The sequence below is a fragment of the Hermetia illucens genome, chromosome 2, assembly GCF_905115235.1.
Source record: "Hermetia illucens chromosome 2, iHerIll2.2.curated.20191125, whole genome shotgun sequence".
NCBI lineage: Eukaryota > Metazoa > Arthropoda > Insecta > Diptera > Stratiomyidae > Hermetia > Hermetia illucens.
Genome location: NC_051850.1, coordinates 87,466,950 through 87,473,855, shown reverse-complemented (window position 1 = coordinate 87,473,855; position 6,906 = coordinate 87,466,950).

Genomic DNA, 6,906 nt, shown 5'->3' with positions numbered 1-6,906 from the left:
GCCTCCCATTATTATCGGTTTCATCTACATATGTTTTTAAGTTTCCTGTTAAAGTTCTCATAATTCTGGAGAAAATGCTTCAAAGTTTCAATTGATTTACTCATGCGAATTAACCAACCAACAACACCAAACCGCACTGGTCAAACGGGAAGAATAAAGATAGCAGAATACAACTTTGAGACCGTTGATAATTTCTCCTATCTAGGGTCGAAAAGCACAACCGATAACAGCTACGATGATGAAATTCGCGCACGATTGTCAGCCAACAGAGCCTATTTCAGCTTACAAAAACTGTTCCGCTCGAAACGTCTCACCATAGGGTCAAAGCTTTTACTGTACAAGACTATGATCTTGCCAGTCCTCATGTATTGCTCGGAAACTTGGGTTCTTAGCAAGAAAAATTGTGAATTCTTGGCCGCGTTGGAGAGAAGAATCCTCCGAAGAATTTTTGGCCCCCTACATGAGATTGGACGATTCCGTAGCCTACATAACGACGAAATCTATGAGCGATACAACGACGTCTGGTTGTGGATAAAATTCGGCTCAACAGCTTACGGTGGGCGGGTTACTTAATCCGTATGGATTAGAATGATGCAGCCCGGAAAGACAATGTCGATAATAGAAAAAGAAGACGAGGCAGACCCTGCGATGGCGTAGGTCAGGACGCCAAACAGCTTTTAGGGATATCGAATTGGTGGACCTCGGTGCAAAACCGGGATGTCTGGAGTTCCTTATTAAGTCAGGCCTAGACCGGATACCGGTTGTTGTGCCGTTGATGATGATGATGAATTAAATTTTTCGGAATTTGCTATGACATCCGGAACTCACTATTCTTGCTATAAGGATGCACTTAACAAGTGCTCCCATGCACTCAACAACGTCTTTTCTTTCCTTTTCTCCCATCCAACATTTGCGTCATAACGTCTAAAAAGTAAAGGCGCCGTGGTTGGTGTCTTCGGATCCAGATTCCACTTATTTCCACGTTGGAAATAATCAATTTTTCAATTTCAAATCCTTTATTATCCAAGTGTTTTACAATGGAAACATATTATTTCTTACTTCTACCTTAAAATGTAGCTTATCTATATTAACTATGTATAATCAAGTTGAAATACCGGAAGTTCGGCGCTTCGGGTGTATAGATTTGTGTTCATCTTATGTAAGGAACCCTCTCTGCATGTTTTTCCATTCCTCCATAGCTAAGAATGCAAAATATCATATTTCCTTATATGTACTTATATTACCAAACTCAAAGATGTATAGATGTATGCACATATTAAAGGCATAAATATTGTGCTCATCCTTGTACTTCTAGGATGAACTTAAGGCGGGTTTCCAATTTCTGAAACATGGTAATATACAATTATTAACTTTATTTGTGCAGATATCGGAACATTTTGAGCCCAAGATTTCATTTCATGTGTTTTCAAACTTTCACTTTTTGGAGCACATATTTTTAGCCTGTTTTAGTCACCCCCTTTCGCATGTATGAGGAGCTCCCCTTCAAACTCAACACAAAATGGCGTCAACGTCACATAAAACCTCAAAAACGAGTCGCCGTTACAAATGTCTGTCCTGCCCAGCCTGTAATTACTTTATTTGGTATATTAACTTCATACATTGGTCATGACCATCACCTTTCAGACAAATTGCCTTTGCATCTAAAGCACGAGAAGGCTTAGTTACTTACTTATTCTAATTTATTCCAACTTATCCTATCTTATTCTAACAATAACACTTAAATCTAATACTTACAAAACCCAGATCCCCAGATGTAGATTTCCTCCGAAGAGTGATGACTTGTTTATTTAACCCTTTGCAATAAATTCTGAAAATGTGGTGAATATAGAGTGCGTAGTTTCAGAGAAAAGTTTGATTTACTCCAAAATTTTTATTATACCTCATTTTAAAGAACTTTTCCAGCACTTTAAAAGAGTTTCGGATAAATTTCCACCACAAGTTAGCGATTTTGAAACGCATGATTTTCGAGTTGTTTGCGAAAAAACGTTGAAAAAGATGCATTTTTTTATGAGAAAACGGCATGTTTAAACATGACTAACTCGAAAACTACTACTTGCACGAAAAATTTTCACCAAACATTTTTTGCTTAGAATCGACCATTTAATCAATTTCTGTGTGTTTGTTACATGTACCTATGTAACAAAACTGGCTTCAGTGCCACGAAGACTTGATGAGATTTTTTTGTTTACACTGAAAACCTCGATCGTTAAACTGAACTGAACTGAGCACTTTATTCAATATCACATTTGCTTATATATAATACAATTCTACACCATTCTAAGTGAACCCGGAGTTTATAAATGTAACGTAAACAAAACAATACGGAAATATTTTTATTTAATTAAAACATTATGTGATGTACAAACAAACAACGTACAAAGTAAGTTTACCGACACAATACATTATACATTAAGCATTACGTAATCGTACACTGTGGTTATTTCGAAAAAAAAATCCAAGTTTCACACCCCTCCGGATGAAGGCAAACATCGGTGCCAAATTTCATGACAATCGATCTTGATTGAAAGAATTCGAAAGGGTGCTCGGACCGAACTGATTTTGAAAAAAAGGAAATAATGATAATAATAACTCCGCCGTAGCTGGTCCCAAGCCTGGTTGTGTAAGGAGAAGGGCTACATAGCTTCAATCTGAATGTAAGCTACATAGCTTGAGTCTGAAGTACGCCACCGCAGCGTCTTGGGGGTTAGGTGGGGAAAGTGCAGGAAATTTGCAGTCTTGCAGATTACTTACTAAGGAAGCACCTGGCAGTTAGGGATAAAATGCGCTACCAAAAATAAGGCGAAGGAGGATTTTAAGATCCTGTACGGATAACCGGCGGGAGTCGTTTCACTTGGTGACTGGGTCGAGCCCCCATAACGGACAGCACGGCGTCGAAACCGCTAATCATGAGGCGGTTCGACGTCTTGACTCCACGATGACCACGAGCATTCTCCGTCTGCCGCAGCTTTTTCGCCGCAATCTGCGGCGACCACTTCAGAATGTTCGCGTAGGCAGTGGATGAAGTGGAGTGAGGAAATAAACCTCTTCATCATCCGCTCCTACTACGAAATAACGGCGGGGGGACAACATCTTACCGTCCCTTATTGCACCAGAGATTCGTCGAGCGTTTCCCGCAATTCGCGCACGCGATTGTGCAACCAGTATCGCTTCATTACTTGCAGCGACACAATCCCGCCCGCTATCAAGGAATGTCTCATCAATAACACCACCCAGCACTACAGGCAACAGTTAAGGTACTTGTCGAAGCACTCTCCTTCACCATCCAGCTGAAGCCTCCGCTGTATAGAATTCTCGGATATGGTTTGAGTAATCGAAGAGATCCACCATGGAAAATTCGTGTGGAACGTCGGCGGGACTCACTTAGATAGAACATTGCTAGACTGATTCAAATCAGCTCTAGCAATGCCAGCAAACGAATGAAGAATAAAGTGCAGTACAGTTTTCGGTAACGGAAGCGAAAGAATATTGGGGTAGACTTTGTGGATTACCCGCCCAGCATACTGAGGGGATCATCGTCGAAGGCGCCCGCCGTTAACGATGTTACTGAAGAGGAGGGGCCCAGGTTTGGTACAAAAAGTTCACCAGTATATATGGTCGGTCGACACACAGCATAATTTAAGTCATTAGTCAAGAGTTACTCCTAAGATGCACAGACACAAGGCACTTGCATACTAACCCTCTACAAATTCATAACATCCATTATTAGTAGAAGGATTAATGCGCACCTTGAGCCCAACAACATTCTGTTCAAAGTGCAAAAGGACTGCTAAGTCGGGTCAAGGGGTTGCAAAGAGCAACTCGTTATCGATTCGGCAGTTGTAGCACAAGCAACTAGAAGCCTAAGAAACTTCTTTAGTTGTTATATCGATAATGCCAAGGCTTTTGACAGCGTCCCGCATACCTGGCTAATCCATATCCTACATTTGTATCATATTAATCAGAACATAATAAAGTTTTTGCCTACAGTCATGGAAGGGTAGCAAACCACCTCATCAGTGCGTACATCTGAGGGTACCAATGCCTGAGAGCCTACCTATACACGGACAGGCACCTTGCAGGGGGTTCGTTGAGTCCCCCTTTCATAACTATTGAGTGATGCTAGAGGGCATGGTTTTACAATAAAACATGGCCTACGCGCTTAGTGCTAGCAGACACACTTGATGTACTTAGATGATATCAAGTTGTATGCTGGTATAGGCGACCACCTTAGAAGTCTGCGAATAGTGGACATGTTTAGTCGTGATATTCGCATGGACACTTGTCGAATCCAAGCTACCCCCAAAGGTCATCACGAGCGAATGCCGGACATAGCATTGGTGACCTTCACATCGATGCTATGACCGAGACAGACTTCTACAAATATCTAGGAATTCTGCAAGGAACCCATGCTCGAGCTGGTGGTCTGAAGGATGTTCTGCTGCTCGAATTCCTGCGACGTGTAAAGCTGGTGGTCAAATCGTATCTCTTGGGGAAGAATAATATAAACGCATTGAATGTATTCGCTATCCCTTCACTGGCTTATACATTTGGAATATTGCCGTGGACGAAGACCGATCTGGTAAACGTCCAGCAACGGATACGGACTACTATGTCCAAATTCCAAATGCACCATCCAAACTCTGCCATGAAGCGGATGAACCTACCTCGTGACATCGAAGGTAGGGGCGTGATTGGCGTAGCGGCACAACATCACCACCAAGTTGATTCGCTGCGCGCTTATTTTTACAGCAAAGTGCAGGTGAGTCCCTTGCATGCGGCTGTTTGTAAGGCAAACTCTGGGCTAACTCCACTCAACTTGAAGGACCGATCTATCAATCCTCTGAGTGGGATGAAGTCAGACAAAAAGCGGATCCATAAATGGTGCACTGGTGCAATATACCATCAGGCATAATGCTGTATCTAAGGTTATCCATCAAAACCTTGTATATAAACATGGGCTGATCACAGGGACATGTCCGGTTTACCGATATGAACGGCAGGCAGTACTTGATAGTTCTGCTTACAGCATGTATTGGGACCGGCAAGTTCTAACTGATCGCTACATATCCCGCAACAAGCTTGACGTGCTGTTAATTGTCAAGACGGGTCGCTCCGCGTATATTATTGAAGTTGCTATCCCTCATAATAGCAAGATTGAACGAAAGAAGGTGAACTATGGCTCGAGAAAGCCGTTTCGAGCGGGTAGTTGTAGTTCCCATAATATTGTCAGCTACAGGTATTCTACCAAAATCCCTCAGGGTCTCCCTTAATGTCCTGGGACACAGTGTGGTTCAAACCATGCAGAAGTATATCATTCTTGTCGGATTCTCTCATTAGTCTATCACCGGCCACCACCACTAGCGCCCCTTTATGTTTTAAGTAGGTAGGATCGTCCAAGTCTAAAAGCTTGACACTTAGTGCTAGTATTAGGTAAAATCCAATCGGATACCAATGTGAAGAGGAAATGGTGTAAATGCCTTAGATATAGGTGCATATGTGCATCTAAAAAATGGATGTGCATGTATAATACAACAACAGCTCGCTTGGAGTTTTACCAGCCCTAGAAACTCGCAGCTGGTGTTTCTGTGATGTGAGAAACACCTACCCATCAAACTCGCCTTACTCCGTTAGATAGGTTAATATTTTTGGGCGCTTCATTTTATTTGATATTTTTTTTTACCTGTTGTTCAGTCCTACCTATTTTTCTAGCCCAAAGAGTCTCTCTCTCTCGAATATGTAAAGTGTTAGAAAAAATAATCGGCATAAGTAAATTTTACTCATTATTTATTCATTGCATTTATTCATTTTATAAACATATTTTTGAATGTAAAATTACTCAGTTCTATTCTTTTAAATATTATTAACTTCAATTGTTAAATGCAACAAAATAATAAGTCAATTTATGGGAAAATGTACAAAATTCAGGATGAAAAAAATATGGACTAACTGCTTCTCCTGGAATAAGAATATGAAAGACTTTTGTTTAAGGATCGAAGGATTCCTAAGTCCGCCATCCATTTGATGGGGGATTGAAGCGATGGAAAGCAACATACTTCCACGGTTGCGGTCCACGGAATGATCAATCCCTTATCGCAAAAACTTTCTTAATGAGAGAGAAAGGAAACTCTACTTTGGTAAATGGAAATCCGAACGGAGCTAATAAATCGTGATAATGGCATGTAAAACTCAAAGATGACTAATTAGTACTTTTTATAAAGTTTTTTAACTTCATGTATAGCTTTCACTGGTCAGTTGCATGGATTCAACCAGACGGTGGACATATGTTATTAGGCTGGACTTTTTTTTAATTCTTTGAGAAGACGTTCCTTCAAGGGCTTTTTGCTCGAAATGGAACTTTCGCGAAGCGAATTTCGCAAGTTCTCAATAATATTGCAATCAAAGAATTGCGAAGGGGTTTCATCTACCTTCGGACAATTTACTAATAACCAAATGCGTGTTTTTCATGCTTTATGTTTCGGGTCATTGGCTTGGTACGTCTTTTATGTTTAAAAAAAAACGATTTCCCTGCGCTGGTCCGCGCCGCCAGAACTCTACAACATAACATTTCTCTTGCTCTGAATTTTCTTCGTACTGTATACGTTTTCTAAAAGAAAATATATATATTCAACTTCTTTTACTCGCTGTCTCATCACTTAAGTATTTTTTAGGACGGATTCCGGGTTTACTGTATTTTCGCAGTATATAATAACGGATCTGGGCGATGACCTGCACAACATTTTTGAAAATCATTTAGATTAGGTAAGAACTGCTTTTCTAAATAACTACCCAAAATTCACGTTTGCTCTCTTTGGATACTTTCTTTATTTCTATGAGACATGAAACAAATCAAGTTTCTTCAAAAACAGAAAACCTGACAATTTCCCA